Below are 17,259 nucleotides of genomic sequence, written 5' to 3'. Positions count from 1 at the left end.
GGGAAGGGTATGATGAACAATTATATATTTAATTGGAATAACAGAGCCTTTATACCAATTTCCATAGTGGTGCAAATATATGTAAAGTCAATCTTACAGAGACTATTTTCTCTTACTAATGTTATCCTTTTTTATAATGCATGAGGAGCAGAAAAGTAATCAAATTCAAATTTCATCCAGACCATAAAGTGAATATTTATCCTCGTGCATTTTTTAAATTTGCCTGGTGGAACCAGAGGACCCTGTTTGTGAAAATAAGCCCTCGAGATTGCACTAATTCCAATTTTATTTTATTTTATTTTTTTTGATGTGGGACATGGACCAAAGGACCAAAAAGTCCATGCATAATTCATAATGCAAGGGAGAGGGCGAGCAATCTTCTTTGCACCAAAAGCACTGGCATGTTAAAATCGGGATGTTGAGGCTGGGAAACAACTGGCAGACTCTGTTATTACTTTTCATGCCCCAGAGTTGGAAATAAATCATTTCCTTATGCGAGAGCTGAGGCATCATGGCCCCTTGAAGAAACAAAAGCTTCAGGATTAGGGGGCAGCGGCAGCCCAGGGTCTCATCTGCCTGCTTTCTCCCACCGCCCCCCATAAACCTCCTGTGTTGTTTAGCACATTGTGTGTTATATTTTTAAAGGAGATGCATGTTGTATTTACATTCTGGGAGACTGTTCACAGAATCAGCAGCCAGCTTTTAGGTGGGGTGCTTTATTCAAATGAACTTGCTGAACCACTGATTCCTTCCGGTCCTGCCCCACTATCTGAGTATCAGCCAGGAAAATTATTTTGGACTCCAGCCACTTCTTGCATTAATATTTTCCATTTATCTTTTGGTTCTCCCACTCTTTTGGTTTCCCTTTATGTCCTTAAACACAACATGCTTCTTTAGGAGTTATTTTTGCCCCCAATGATGTTTTTGAAATGCCTTGTGGCAATAGATGTCTTGGGGTGTCATTGTCCAGAGTTCGGAATTGGGCTTCTGCTGGATCTTTCTGGCCCCTCCTGACTCTCCCCCCTTACTAAATCCTGGTCAAAACACAGCTTGGATGTTTTCTGCAACAAGAGAAGAGCTGGCCAGCTGCTCTTGAGAGGTGTGCTTCTCCAAACAGCCATACACCCCAAAGCCCACCTTCATCCCTCCCCAGACCCCTCAAGCTCCACCAAGGAGGTGCCCCTGGTCTGGGCCCTAATCCTCTCCAACCCTAGCACCTTGCCATCTGCCTGCTCAGGCATCAAACACATGCAGGGGTTGCTTTAGACAGCCTGACACAGCTCTTGAGTCCCCAGGGGGGAATATAATTGGCCCTTGGAGTGACAGTTCATCCTGTAACTATTATTTGCACCTATAGATCCAGGGGCTAAATTCTGAGGAGCCTTCTCTCTATTATCTAGAAGTGCAAATAGAAATCACATTGAACTATTGAGTGGAAGCCAGTTTTCCCCTGTATTTTAGGACAGGCTGTCTCCAACCAAGGGTGAGCCTAGCTTTTCCTCTTGATTAGCTGCACATGTTACAGCCCCTTTCTGTCTCCTTTTGAGGGTGGGGGGCACTGTTCCAAGGCCATTTTCCCCCAGGGAACTTTGTGTTGTGGAGAGCCATGTTCCAATACCTCCTTCTCCCTGTGGGTCAGAATTAGTGTTTCTCTAGAGGATGCAGTTTATCTTTGTGGGTAGCTTAGGACTACCTTCCTTCCAAGGAGGTCCACTCATTGGAGCCCTGCCTAGGCTTCTAGCACATTTCCTTCTTCCTGTTAATTTGGTTACCATTTCTTCTCCATTATTGATCTAGTTTATTCCTGATGGCCAACCTCCCCCCACCCACACACACTTCACTTTTACCATGAACATTGTCAGTTTTCAGCTCTGGGGGAAAAGAAAAAGGCATTGTAGGACATTGGAACTGCTCAGAAAGATGGCTGGGCACCATGCCTTTCTTATCTGGCCCATCCTGAGGGATCTTCAGGGTCTGTGGGATCTGCAGGGCTCCAGGACACCAGTTTGGCACTTACACAGCCCCATGTATATACCCCTTGTGTTCTGCACAACTTACTGCCCTGGGCTTGCCCCAATACGGACACCATCTAACTCGGCACTGACCCAAATGATGTGCTAAACCCAGAGCTCTCCCAGGCTCATGATCTGTAACAGAGTCAGCTTAGAAGAAGAGCTGATTCTGCTGCAGCTTCTCCCATATACTTTGTACTTGGTGATTAGAAGGGAAAGTGGGTATTTCCATTATACATTATTTCCTTCACACACAATTTATTCTCCCCAGGAAGAGCAACAGCTCTGCTGGGTCATTATTCCCTCCAGTAAGACTGCCAAAGCCAGTATGCCATGCCATGATCACAGTGGATACTGCACAGAGGGGGATGCCAAACAACTGGGAATGTTCCACTGGACTGCACAGGGAACAGGACAAAAAGGTGGTTGCTGTTTTGCAGAAGCTGGGGTCCAGGTCTCAGGCTCACTCAGAATGGTGTGCCTGGTGCAGACTCACAACAGCAGGGCTGCTCAAACACTGGGACCCAGGCCTGCAGTGAGAGCAGCAGCACCTGGAAGCCTTTGATGGTGCACATGCTTGGATCTCACCCAGACCTACTGAATCAGAAGCTCAGGGGGCTGCTTGGGGGGCAGTGGTGAGTTCTATAAGCCCTCTCTCTGGGTGACTCTCAGTGTGAGAACCACTTTGCTGCATGTTACTTGCCTCTTGCACCTAAAGCCCAACTAGATTTTCAAACCTTTAATCACATCATGTCAGGCAGGTGTTTGTTCTGTTATCTGCTGCCATGGAAGCCAGTTTGTATCCAGCCTGCTCATCTGCCCCACCACCACCGCCCCCACTGAAACAGCTGGAGTGTCTCTTTCCTCTCTGGCACCTCAGTGGTTCTCAGACCTGGTGGCACTGTAAGGTTACTTGGGGAGCTTAAGAATATGATAGGGGTGGGAGTTCCTTTTGTGGCTCAGAGGAAATAAAATGTGACTAACTTTCATAAGGATGCAGACTTGATCCCTGGCCTCATTCAGGGGGTTAAGGATCTGGCATTGCCATGAGCTGTGGTTTAGGTCACAGATGCAGCTCAGATCTGGTGTTGCTGTGGCTGCAGCTCTGATTCAAACCCTAGCCTGGGAACCTCCTTATGCCATGGGTGTGGTCCTAAAAAGACAAGATAATCATAATAATATTAATAATATTAATCATAATAAAAGATAGGGGTTGGGAGTTCCCTTTGCAGCTTAGCAGGTTACACACCCAAGTAATATCCAGGAGGATTGGGGGTTGATCCCTCACCTCTATCAATGGGTTAAGGATCTGGCATTGCTGTGAGCCACGGTGTAGTTCACAGGTGTGGCTCAGATCCCATGTGTCTGTAGCTATGGCTGTGGCTGTGGCTGTGATAGGCAGCTACAGCTCCAGTTCCCAACACCTAGCCTGGGAATGTACCTATGCTGCACGTGCTGCCCTAAAAAGCAAAACAGAAAGAAAGAAAGAGAAATATAGGGGTTCCAGGAGATACACTGACCCAGGGAACAGGGCTGGGCATTGGTGTTTTTAAGAATTTCCAGGAGTTCCCATTGTGGCTCAGTGGGTTAGGAATGTGATAGTACCCTGAGGATGCAGGTTTCATCCCTGGCTTAATGGGTTGAGGAGCTCCATTGCCATGAGCTGTGGTCTAGGTCACAGATGCAGCTTGGATCCTGCATTGCTGTGGCTGTGGCATAGGCTGGAAGCTGTAGCTCTGATTCAACCCCTAGACTGGGAACTTTCATATGCCACAGGTGCAGCCCTAAAAAGAATAAAGAAGTTGCTAAGGTGATTCTGATATGTAGTCAGGCCTGGGCCCCCCTGGTAGTGGTGTCCTGATCTGCAACCCTCCATCACTACCTCCCTACTTGTCTGACCCTCTTGATGTCACTTGCAAATATAAAAGCAAATTGTTGCTTTATGAATAAAATAGGTTTGGACATTAGGAAGTCTGAGCATTTAAGAACAAGCTGGGCAGTCCTCAGAAGCCATACCCCATTTACAGTGGGGGACTCTGAAAGAAGTATAGTGCTTTGTCTTTCTGGTGTGCCAAGATACCCTCATGAGACTCTTCCCTTTTTTTCTCCTGCATCACAGGCTGACTGAGACCACTCACCTCTTCTAATGGCTATGTGAACATCTCTGAGTTCCAGACCTCCTTCCCAGTGGGCACTGTGACCTCCCATCAAGGCTTCCCTGGATTCAAACTTGAAGGGTCTGAGGATCTCAAGTGCTTATACAGCCTTATCTGGTCATCCAGCCTACCCTGGTGCCTTGCTCTGGAAGCTAACACATCTCATTCTTTTGGAAACTGAATTGTGGCTTATTAAATTGGATGTGTTGCTAGGAGATAAAGAGCTGAGAATTATGGTCAGCAATGACTTTCATTCCCTGAGTACACATTGCTTGCCTCTGTCTTGAGCAGAGGCAGCAAGCCTGGCCATCTGCTGTGAAGCAGTACTTACAACCAGACATAAAACTGTCCTTCCTTGGTTCTTAGGCTTACAGTGAATGAAAGAGAAGTGTTTCAAGCATCAAAGGTTGAACTGAAAAATCTTGCCAAGTTAAATGAAATGTCTTCAAAAATTAATTGTCTCTGCACCAAATGAAAACAGATTGTATCATGGCATCATTAATCTCACCCCTTGTTTTATTGTTGTGTCAATGCTTCTTCCTATTTCCATGCATTTTATGGCTTAGCTGTAAAAGTTTGCTATAAGCACACACTTGGAAGCCTGAAACAACTAGATCATTCTTTCCTGTTTTTGTTAAATGTATGTGATTCTTTTTGAGTATGGTACCCTGAGGAGCACTAATCAACAGTTTAAAGTCTCGTGGGGGTCAGAGTGTCCACTGCAGAATCAGGCCAGTGTCTGTGTGTAGAGTCTATAGAAAGTTCTCCTAGGCAAGTTGGGTATGCTGGAGTGGCCCTCGCTTCAGTTCAGGTCTTGAAGTTATGATCAAATGAAACAAACCCTGATTTTCTTCTTGGCATCTGAATACAGCAGACAGGAGGAACTGTATATGAGAGAAACAATGAAAGGAACCTTCAACCATAGCCCATTTGCAGATTTTCTTGGGAAACAGAACAAGACCCACTAGAATGTAGAAACCACCAAATTCCTACAAGCCCTGTCTGCATGCATGCATCTCAGTGAGGGGTGGGGTCAGAGTAGCAGGTGTGTTGTCAGGGGTGACAGCGAGAGGATCAGGGAAGGGGTCTCCTAAGGGAGACCATGGATTGGAGTGGGTTGGCTGGAGCCATGGAGCCCCCTTTGAGAGAAGGAGGGGAAGGAGGGGAAGAGAACGGAGCTTGGTGCCCGAAGAAGTGAGAATGGCAGCAGGGGCATGAGTGGCACTTGCTCTTCACCTGGGCTGGAGGGTGGAGCCCACCCATCCAGAAACCCCTAGAGAACCAGAGCCTACAGTCGAGATGTCACATAAAATACAGATCACCCAGTTAAATCTGAATTTCAGAAAAACCAACAAATATTTTTTTTCTTCTTTTTAGGGCTGCACCCACAGCATATGGAAGTTCCCAGGCTTGGGGTTGAATCAGAGTTGCAGCCATCAGCCTATGCCACAGCTGGCATAGTGCCAGCTCCAAGCCATATCTGCAACCTAGACCACAGCTCACAGCAGCACCAGATCCTTAACCCACTGAGGGAGGTCAAGGATTGAACCTTCATCCTCATGGATACTAGTCAGATTCATAACACACTGAACCATAATGGGAACTCTATAAACAAGTAACTTTTTATTATGAACATGTCTTAACTATTGGATGGGACTTAATGGTCAAAAATTATTCTTTGTTTCTCTGAACTTTGGCCATATGTGAGTGTCCTGTGTTTTCTTTTCTTTTTGTTGGTCTTTTTTTGTCTTTTGGGGGCCACACTTGTGGCATATGGAGGTTCCCAGGTGAGGGGTCTAATCGGAGCTACAGCTGCTGGCCTATGCCAGAGTGAGAGCAATGCCAGATCCTAGCCATGTCTGAAACCTACACTACAGCTCACCACAATGCTGGATTGTTAATCTACTGAGCGAGGCCAGGGATCAAACCCACAACCTCATGGTTCCTAGTCGGATTCATTTCCACTGCACCATGATGGGAACTTCCATGGCCTGTATTTTCATTTACCAAATCTAGCAACCCTTGTCTGGAGGGCCCAGGGCACCCCACACCCTGCCCCATCTCCCCTAGGAACAGCTTTTCTGCTGTCCCGATGCCACTGGCAGGTGAGATGAGTGTAGCTGCTGATGAATGGGGGCTTTTCTGGTTCCTTGAGGTTTCTCCCTACTTAGACAACCAGAAATAGAGGATCAGTTAAAGGTCCTATCAATTTGAAAGGCCTACTTTAAAATCTTTTGGAATTGGTTTAAATGCCTTTTGTGGACTTATATTCTGATGAGCTTCATTTTGGGACTTCATAAGTGGTTTTCTTGGAGCTAAGGGGATATGATGGGAAGAGGGGTAAAACAAAACCTCACTTCAAGGAGAAACAAGCTAAGATTCTGGACAAGAGGCTGCAGCTGCTTCTAATTGGAAATGGGTCTCAAGCTTTGACATGAGTCCCTTTTGCTCTGCCAGCCTGGGCTGGGCCCCAGAGAGATGGTGAAACTCAGGCGATGGCTGCCTGTACTTAGACGGCCACCTGATACCTTCTTTCTTCGGTTTTTAAAAAATAATTTTTATGTCTTTACCTTCAAAATACATGTTCCTTGCAATTATCTGTTGCAATTAGTTTGTGAGAGCTTTAAATGCTACCAAAGGCATGATTCCAAACTGAGAGGCACAGAGAAGTCTGAAGGGGATTTTGTCTCAAAACTTGAGAGAAACTGGGGGTTCCCATTATGGCACAGCGGAAACCAATGGGACTTGTATCCATGAGGATGCAGGTTCGCTCCCTGGCCTCACTCAGTGGGTCAGGGATCAATCTGGCATTGCTATGTGCTATGGTGTGGGTCACAGATGCCACTTGGATCCCACATTGCTGTGGCTGCAGTGTAGGCTGGCAGCAGGAGCTCAGATTTGACCCCTAGCCTGGGAATCTCCATATGGCATGAGTATGGCCCTAAAAAGAAAAAAAAATCTTGATAGAAACTGGGTTCAACTAAGCAGTGAGTTAAAAGAAGACATAAGGATTCTCAACAATGTATCCAGATGTGCTTGGGTGTTTGTATTTCTTTAACTCTTGAATTGTGTCTTTTTCAAAGGTGGTGCCTTACTTATGCAAGTAGACCATGAGTAGACCACACAGATACGCTGTCCACAAGGAAAGTACCTGCCCCTTTCCTGTGTCACCCACACTTCCCCTCCCCTCAATTTCCTGTCTTCCTGAGCATACAGTTTGACTTTTCTTGTTGGCAGGGTGACAGTTAGTGTGCTGTAATTTGGATCATGCTGCTATTCAGGGCTTTGAAATATATGAGGGTGTTCTGACCCCAGCAGTCAGATGGCTGGTGAATGGCCAGATGGTTGAGCTGTGGGAACCTTTCTCTCTCTCTCATGGCTACACCTGCTGCATTTGGAAGTTCCAGGGCTAGAGGTCCAATTGGAGCTTCAGCTGCTGGCCTATGCCACAAGCCACAGCAGCATGGGATCCTTAACCCACTGGGCAAGGCCAGGGATCAAATTCACATCCTCATGGATACACGTTGTGTTCTTAACCTGCTGAGCCACAGCAGGAAAGCTCTGGAAGCCTGTCTCTGTGAGCTTCCTATCCATCAGTCCATCAGCTGTCAGTATACCTGTCACTGCAGATTGTACCATGCCCCAATGCTTTTTCTCACCTGCTATGAGCCCCAGGTGATGGTTGGGGTGCTGCAGTGTACTGATTCAAGTGTGGGTTTACATCCGCACTTTCCTAATGTATCCTTTCAACCTGGGGCAAGTCACTTAACTTCTCTTGGCCTCCACATCCTCGTCTGTAAAATGGGAAGATGAGGATACTTACCTCATGGGGCTGTGAGTATCCAGTGTGGCAATGCATGTAATGCATTCAGTGATGTGCCCAGCACATAGTAGGTGGTCAATCAAGCATCTACCATTTTTACTGCTCTGAGAATTGTGAACAGAGGCATAATAAATGAGAATCTGGAGGTGACTGTATGAGTAAAGTGCTGGGCTTTTTGTTTTTTCGGTCTTTTTTTGTATTTGAGGGCTGCACCCATGGCAAATGGAGGTTCTCAGGCTAGGGGTCTAATCAGAGCTATAGCTGCCAGCCTACACCACAGCCACAGCAACACGGGATGTGAGCTGTGTCTGTGACCAATACCACAGTTCAGGGCAAGGCCAGATCCTCAACCCACTGAGAGGGGCCAGGGATCAAACCCGCATCCTCATGGATTCTAGTCAGGTTCAATAACCACTGAGCCACACTGGGAACTCGTGTCAGGCTTTTATGCATTACATCATGACATTATTTTGCCAGCTGCAGTTTTGGTTATTCACATACTTTTAAGTGTGTTTGTATAAGACAAATCCCCAAACATGGGAGGAAATACTGAACAATAGGAATAATTGCCATTAATCTTGAGAGCTTCCTGTGTGTCAGAATGTTTGACACAATATTTCATTTAGTCCCCTTGCTGCCTTTGTGAACTGGAGACTAATTTTAACTGCATGTTACTGATGAGCAAACCCAAGTTTCTAAAGGGTCAGTAACTCACCCAGAGTCACAAGATAGTACATGGGGGAGTGGGGACTCAAACAGGTCTTTGCCATTTCAAAGCCCATTCTCTTCATCACCCAGATGCATTAGCTAGGGATGGATTATCTAATTTGCTTGGCTTTCTTCACCATTTGATACCTTTATGGCCATTTTTCAAAAAATGTAAAAGAGTTATTTCATAGGAAAGGATGTGTTCTTTGGGTCCAGTTTTCCTCCCAGTGGAAATCCCAGCTTCAGGGGGCCAGAGTCCAGAGGAGGCCCTGCTGCCCACTGGGTGGCAGAGAGCCCTGACCACTGTCCCCAAGGGCTCATTACTGCCCCCATCACAGTGGAGCCTCACCTCAGCCAGCTGGGCTGCTTGGGTATTGCATCTCCTTTCACAAGCCTGGAGACTGACACTTCGCAGGGTGATTTGACTTGTCTACACCTCCAACTTTTGGCCATGGCTTTTCCCACCACATTGTGCTTCTTCTCCCTGATGTAACAGTGCCAGCCTCACTGGCTCCAGTGTCAAGAGACACCTGTCACACTCAATGTCAACAGTCCTGTGATTGGGGCCTGGCTTCACGAAGGAGATTATAATTTGGCAGGGAGAGCTCTGGCAGCTGCACCATAGGTGGCAGGATTTCCAAGGCACAGGAGTGTGGGTGATGGGTTCAGGGGCCCGTGTTATTGCACCCATCCAACCAAGTGGCAGGACACCTATCTTATGTCTGTTTTCCCAATGCTGATTTGTGGGGATAAAACACATCAAATCACAGAATCTTGAACCAGAATGTCAGCTCCATCATTTTAAAATCCATGAATGTATAAATTTGAGCCTGCAAAGGGCCCAGTAGGTTTCTGTTTGGTGGGTCTGTTCTCACAGTAGGCCTGAGTGCTTTTCCTTATTTCTCTGTATCTTTTTTTTATTACTTAATGCATTTTATTACATGCATAGTTGTAAAACAATCATCACAACCAAATTTTACAGCATTTCCACCCCAAACCCTCAGTGCCTTCCCCCCCCACCCCCAAACCCATCTCATTTGGAAAACATACGTTTTTCAAAATCTGTGAGTCAGGATCCATTCTGCAAAGTAGTTCATTGTGTCCTTTTTTTAGATTCCATATGTAAGTGATAGCATTTGATGTTGGTGTCTCATTGTCTGACTGACTTCACTTAGCATGATAATCTCTAGGTCCAACTGTGTGGCTATTAATGCCGTTATTACTCTCTTTTTAATTGCTGAGTAATATTCCATTCTGTATATGTACCATATCTTCTTGATCCACTCCTCTGTCAATGGACATTTAGGTTGTTTCCATGTCTTGGCTATTGCAAGTGCTGCTGCAATGAACGTTGGAGTATGTGTGTCTTTTTGAGTCATGGTTTTCTCTGGGTAGATGCCCAGGAGTGGGATATTTCTATGTATCTTAATGTTTTTGATTCTCAGGCCATCTTCATCTCTAAGGTTCTCAGCTCTCTCTCTTTCTCACACCAATCCCCACACAATTCAAGATTTTTTTTAAAGGGCTTTGATAGTGAATGTGGGCAGTTTCTAATTTGTAAGCACTAAGAACTTGGTCTAGGTTGTCAGCTGTGGTTACAGGACCCCTTCTAGGCACAGAGCAATACAAATGTTGGGCTCTGGGACAGAAAGGAAGAAATAGACATCCTTCCCTCCTTTGAAGAGCTTACACCCTTATGGGGAGAACAAGATGACAGATCCCAGAGATGAGCATCCTCCTGCATGGTGCCTGTGTCCACCCTTACCAAGGACCACGTGCCTGCTTCTGCATCTGGATGATGTAGAGCGAAGGTTCTGGTAAATGGTATCACAATCAGGAAATGAAAAATTCTATCTAGGAATTTATGAGTTGTTGGTTTCTTTTCCCTGGAAACCAAACAGAAGCATGCTTGAGGTTTTTTTGCTTGTTTTGTTTTTGTATTTGTTTGTTTAGTTTTTGTCTCTGCTTAGGAATTTGGGGAAAGAGAGTCTAACCGTCTCACTCATTCAGGAGGACAGTGCATTTTGAGGCTCTGAAGAGCTCATTGGCCAAAGCAACAAGCCTCAGTCTGTGTGAGGCATGCCAGCCCAGTGGTGTGAAGGTGGATTATAGGAGGTTATTGAGGGGCATAAAAATAAGCATGTGAGCCAAGCCTGCAACAAATGGTTATAGGTAGGGCTGCAAATACACACATTTCAGAAGCAGTACTAAATGCTCAGAGTCCCATTGATGCTATGATGTTGGGGCTGCAGAGGATGCTGGCTAGCCGTGGCTGCAGAAAAACATGGTCTGCACGGGGAAGGACCATCCAACAGCCTTAAGTATTCAGAACATACTGTTCACATTCAGGTTTTCGAATGCCCTGGAAGTAACACAGGTGCTGGGTGCCTATTGGCAGGAATTCCTGGGGGCAGGTTAACAATGGCTGAGATCACGCCACTGCATCATTCTGAGGGCTGGGAAGACAGCTGGTTGATGCCAGAGCTTGGAATTTTTTTTTTTTTTTTTGCGTTTTAGGGCTGCACTTGTGGCATATGGAAGTCTAGGGGCTGAGGAATTGGCTAGTAGCTTCCACTCTACACCACATTCACACTGACGTGATATCTGAGCCACATCTGTGACCTGCACCACAGCTCATGGCAATGCCAGATCCTTAACCCACTGAGCAAGGCCAAGGATCAAACCCCAGTCCTCATGGATACCAGTTGAATTCATTTCTGCTGTGCCAAAGTGGGAACTCCTAGAGCTTGGACTTTTGAGTCCTTGCTTGGGAACTCCCCACATAAAGACCTATCTGTTTCCCAACCATTAAATTAGAGGGCTAGGTCCTTAAACCACACATCCTTCTTTCAGTATCCTCTAGGGGAAAATATGGGCTCAAATCTAGAAAAAAAGGACAAGTTAAACATTTAATGGGATCAGAGTTTGAATAGAAAGTTACCCAAATCAGTGGTATATGCTCTTTTAAATAAATGCCTCTTAGATTCACTTATGCATTCAGCAAACTCTTTTGTGTGCATGTGCTGAGCATTTTGCAAGGCATGGAGAACACAGAGGCAGATGTGACACAAGATCTCTGCCCCCAGGTTGGTTCATCCCGCCTGTGGTCAGTGGAATTTCACTCTCTGCACAGGTGGGGCTCCATTTGCAACATTCCCTTTGTAAGTTTCTCTGGGCCCCTAGTGGTAGAGAAGCTTGTCACCTACTCTGAGGCCCCATTGAAGGGGTTCTCAAAGGGTCTCTGGTTTTGAAGGAACTGGGGGCATGGGGGTGGGCATGGTGGGTCACCTTTTGCTCTGACTGGATTGGCTCTGCCACCTGATGCCTGGGCTCTGCCCCCAAGACAGCAGGGACTTGGACTTCCCAGGAAGACTGAGAGTGTGAACCCAGGGCCCCAGGAGGTTTTGCTGCACTTGTGTGTTTACTTTCCCCAATCAGAGGACTAAATCTTCCCAGGAACTGTCGGAGCCTTCAGTTTTTTTCCCCATGTTATGGGTGATGGTTCCTTCAGCACTCAGCTATCCATGGGCTTTTTAAGCCTTGTGGCAGGCATTGCTCCCAGGAACAAGCAAACCTGACCTCATTAGAAGCTGAACATCCAAAACTTTTTTTTTGTCTTTTGCTTTTTTAGGGCCGCACCTGAAGCACATGGAGGTTCCCAGGTTAGGAGGTCAAATAGGAAGCTATAGCTGCTGGCCTACACCAGAGCCACTGCAATGCCAGATCTGAGCCACATCTGTGACCTGCACCACAGCTCATGGCAACACCAGATCCTTAACCCACTGAGTGAGGCCAGGGATCAAACCAACAACCTCATGGTTCCTAGTTGGATTTGTTTCTGCTGTGCAATGATGGGAACACACAGAACTTTTTGTTTTTAAATCCAGCCAGTCCCCAAACTCAGAAAGCCCACTGTGTTCCCACCCCCTGGCCCTTCCCACTCATTCCCAGCCCACATGGACACAGATGCAAGTTGAATCAGTTTTGATTTGCTAATAGGCAATACAGCCATGTGATTGCCTAAGAACCCTCTAGCCCCCAGGGGTCCTCTTAAATCTGCATCCTTATATAAGAAAAGAAGCAAAAATAAGAAACTTTGGCCAAATGTAAAATCACTTGAAATTTTCCAATTTGGGATGAGAACTCAAAGCCAGTTTGGACAGGGAGGGATCCCAGCCACCGAGCTGCCTTTGCAGTGTGACTTATTCCCATGACAAAACTCATTCTGTTACAAGAGGAGCCCGTATCATCTCTCCATCCAGGAAGCCTGCCTTGTGCAGAAGTGACTTGTGACCTCAAAGTGAATCCTGTGTAGGAACAGAAAAGACAGTGGAGAAATCCAGGCTTCCTCTGCTAAGAGCTGCCCTGCATTTTACCCTTGGTGAATAACAACCTGCAGTATCATCAAAGTCCACCCTGTGGCAAGGAGGTTCCCATTTTACAAAAGGAAAGTTCAAAGCACAGAAAGGAGGCCAGGCCTTGTCTGAAAAAGACTGCTGTAAATTATCGTTCATGGTGAGGACACGTGTCACTGTGCCATCCCTAAACTAGAGTCCGACACCTTCCCATGGAGCTGTGTGCCTCCTGCTGCCTTGCCAGCCTGACAAACAAGGGAGAGTTGGGTCTCTTGCACCTTCCTGCCCACCCATCCTCAGTCAGAAAGTGGCAAGTGGGATCCCTTAACTAGCTGGAAACTTCTGTGTTGAATGTTAAGTCGATCAAGGGAAATGACAGAACTGAGTCACAGCAGGATTTGTTGGTGTTGGTTTGGGATCACTTATCATGGAATTCAGAGCTTGGAGAGCCTTAGAGGGATTTCCCACTGTGGCACAGCAGAAACAAACTCTAGTATCCATGAGGATGCAGGTTCCATCCCTGGCCTCGCTCAGCAGGTTAAGGATGTATTGTGGTGAGCTATGTTTTAGGTCGCAGACACGGCTCAGATCTGGTGTCACAGTGGCTGTGGTGTAGGAAGGCAGCTGCAGCTCTGATTTGACCCCTCGCCTGTGGGAACTTCCAAATGCCACAGGTGTTGCTCTAAGAAGCAAAACAAGACATAACAAAACAAAACAAAAAACAAAAAGAAAAAAGAACAAAAAAAAAGAAAGAAAGAAATCCTTAGGCATCACTGGTTTGCCTTTCCCCTGGAAAAGGCACCTTCTGCACCCTGGAACCCCCTTTTCAGAAATGAATTGGTAGCATGGTTATGCAAGGCCTCGGGGCTGGAAGTACCAGCAATCTTCCCACCCTGGTACCCCAGCTCTGGCACCACCTTGCTGCCTCTACATGGGGGACCCAGGCCACTCACCTCCTCCTCTTCCCTCTGCATCTACATTCTTGAATTGAGAGGAGAACAATCAGAAGTTCAAATTCCTAGGAGCAACTTCAAGCAGAGCCTTGTTCCTTCCTTCCCTGGCATGTGATATATGAGCTCATCAACCTGTAGCTATCATTGGAGTTCTTGCTGTGGTGCAACAGGATCATCAGCATTTTGGGAGACCTGGGAGGCAGGTTCAATCCCCAGCTTGGATCTGATCCCTGGCCCAGGAACTCCATATGCCTTGGGCCAGCCAAAAAAACAAAAAAACCTGTAGCCATCATAACTAAAATGTCCTCTGGTCCCTTCAAAAGTTTGAGATGCCCGCTTCATGCCAGACATTGCTCAGGAACATTTATTACATGACCTCTTGTCCTAACAAGCATCATGAGAAGTAAGTGTGGTGCTAACAGCAGAGGAAGAAGCTCAGAGAGCCTCCTGGCTCTTCCAAGGTCACCCTGCTCACCAGCAGCCTAGGCATGGGGCACTTGAGCCCACACCATCTACCTACACTGCTCATCTAGGTACTTCTAGGACCCAGACTACCTGTTGAAGATTAGGGCCTGGGCTCAAATCCTCACTGTGTTACTTGCTGGGTGGGCTGGGGGGTTCACTTCATCAGGATGGGAAGTGAGGGAACAGGAAGAGCTGCTTTCTGAGGGTCTTTCCTAGCTGACTCATTGCTTGACTTCTCTGAATCAGAACCCATGGTTCCAGAGAGGCCATCCCATCCTCCGATGGCTCTGGGAGCAAACAAAGGGCTGGGTGATAAAGAGTTCCTCCCCTGGATGACTGCTCACATTTTTCCTGAGACTCGTATTCACACCATCAACTCATCACCAATAGACTGGCCAGAGAGGAAATTGAGGCTGGCGGGTGGTCCTCTTGGCACTGAGTACTTCTCTTGTCTTTATGTAGCCTCAGAACAACTCTGGGTATTATTATGCCCTCTTCCCTGACAGACCTCAGCAGGTAAGTTGGGAATGTGGCCTCAGGGTGTAAGTTGCAGAGCCAGAAATCAAAAGGTTCTAGAGATCCAACCCTGACCTGACTCCTGGGCTATGCTCCTTCTCCTTCCCTACTGGATCCTGTGAGAGAGGCCAGATCCATGCATTCTGCCTCTACTCAGCTGCCCATGAGCCACTTCTTTCTCTGCTAATGTTCCTTGTAACCTGGACTTTTATCATGTGAGAAGTTTGGGAAGGAAGAAGAAGATATGCTATACAATTTGGCCCAAGCCATGCTGCCTATAATGATGGATAATGTGGGAATTTTGCTCCTCCCTCCTTCTGTCCCTCCCCTCCTTCCTCCCTGACTCTCTCTCTCTCTCTCTCTTCCTTCCTTCCTCCCTCCTTCCCTCTCTTCTTTCCTTCCTCCTTTCCTCCCTTCCCCTCCCTCTCATACCAAGTGTACTCTGTGTCATGGGGTCATTGCTATCAGGAATTCACATGCTGCTCACCCCAACTGGAATGATAATAGCACTGACCATCTGTTCACCCATGGCCACCCAGGCCTCACACGGTTCAGAGGAGACCAGCCAGCCAGGGCCAGGTCTCCACCCACCTCACCTGGGTTCTCATGCTCCCTGCACCCTTGCCCGTGATCCTTCCAGTGCTTAATCCATATGAGACAGAATCTGCAGAAAATGAAGAAAAGAGCAATGAAAGACCTTTATCTCTCTCTGTGCTTAGTGTAGCAACAGGGCCTCTATCCACAGGAAGGGAGAGAAAGGGGGTTTGCTTTATCTGCTTATCTGATCCTATACCCTCCCCTCTTCTTCCCCAATGTAAGAGGATTATACAAGGTGCAGAAACCATTGATCATGTGGTTTGGCCCTGTCCTCAAGGCCCGGAGGCCCAGGAGTTCCCTGAGAAGCCAGGGAGGGGTGGTCCAAGGTAGCTTGGTTCCAGCTACCCCTACCCCAGTGGCTCTGTTTTATGTATTCACATCTTGCATTCCCAAGATTGTGTTCCTAAGATTGATTTGGACAGTGAGCTTGCTGGTGTCAAGTACGAAACTTCTTTCTCTAGTTCTGCCTCTTTAGAAACTTGCAAAATGAAATGATTGGCCAGATCACATGGAAATTCTCCCATGTCCTCCAATGCCTGCCTTCAAGTGTGTGAGTGGATCGCCCATCAGGGACCCTGCTGCCATCTCTCAATGTCTCAGGGCATTTCCCATCTTATTCTCAAAAACAAAAGGCTCTCTGTTTCCCTGTGAAGACAGGTGTGTTCCCTGGGCCTGGGAAGGCAGAAGTCTCAGGCTCTTCCCTCTCACATCAGTGACACTAGCCAGGGAGAAGTCCTGCCTGCAACAATGCAGAGGGTGCTTTTCAAACTCAAAATGCGTGCTGCAACCTTGGCACCTCTATTACTGTATCACATCCTATAGGCAGTGATAATTCCTGTATCCGGTCCTGTTTGTCCAACAGCCACCTTGCCTGTGACACTAATGGGGCTTTTTATTATAGGGAAATGCAAGATAGCAAGCAACCTTGTTAATTTATTATTTTCAAGCAATAGTAAATTATTCTAATAGCACTTCCATGAACCGTGTGTACATTACAGCAGAGTGCTTACCAGAAAACAGCTGTTGCATGTCATGCCAGCATTTCTCGGGGATCCCCATGCTTAATTTCTCTTTTATATACAATAAATAATTGCCACTGTCTCATCTTCCTCTTCTCAGGCACATGACTCTCTTGTGTTCAAGAATGGATTGTGCATGGCATTAAGAAGCTTCATTATTCTTTTTTTTTCTCTTCTATATTGAATCCAGAGACACTGAACTTTCTGTCACAGGAAAACCAAGAGATTTTGTTCTTATTTTTCAAGTGGAACCAAGTTCCCGGGCTTCTGGACTATGACATCGTAGGCTATTTTTCTCTTGAACTCTATGACCCCTGACCTGATGGAAAGCCCTGAACTCTCCCTCCTCCTCTGTCCCCAGGCCCTCTGTTCACCTTCATCCTTTGACAGGTCCCTTGCCTTCCTTTTAGCCTTTGTGGAATCACCTGACCACCATCAACCCTCTAGCTTCTTTGGTCTCCTGTAATTCTTTTTTTTTTTTTTTCACTTCAGTCAATTACAGATATTTTTGAATTGATGTCAAAGAAGGGAAGTGATTCCTCTTTCCCACCAAAGGGGAAAAGAGGTGGCAGAACTCTGGACCAAATCCCACCAAATCAAGGAAAGAAGAGTATTTCAAAGGGGGACTTGGCTAACCCCCTCTCCCACTGCATAC

At 46.7% G+C, this 17,259-nt stretch overlaps 1 pseudogene; it reads left to right on the top strand.

The window, feature by feature from the left end:
• LOC146398979 (sushi domain-containing protein 4-like) overlaps positions 1-17,259 on the top strand; it is a 60,178-nt pseudogene that overhangs the window by 26,140 nt on the left and 16,779 nt on the right.

This window comes from Sus scrofa, chromosome 10 (genome assembly GCF_054392235.1).
Source record: "Sus scrofa isolate SSC_HxYL_T2T_F1_AM1 chromosome 10, Sscrofa_HxYL_maternal_Yorkshire_Landrace_v2.0, whole genome shotgun sequence".
Lineage (NCBI taxonomy): Eukaryota > Metazoa > Chordata > Mammalia > Artiodactyla > Suidae > Sus > Sus scrofa.
This window is presented reverse-complemented; position numbering and strand designations above follow the sequence as displayed.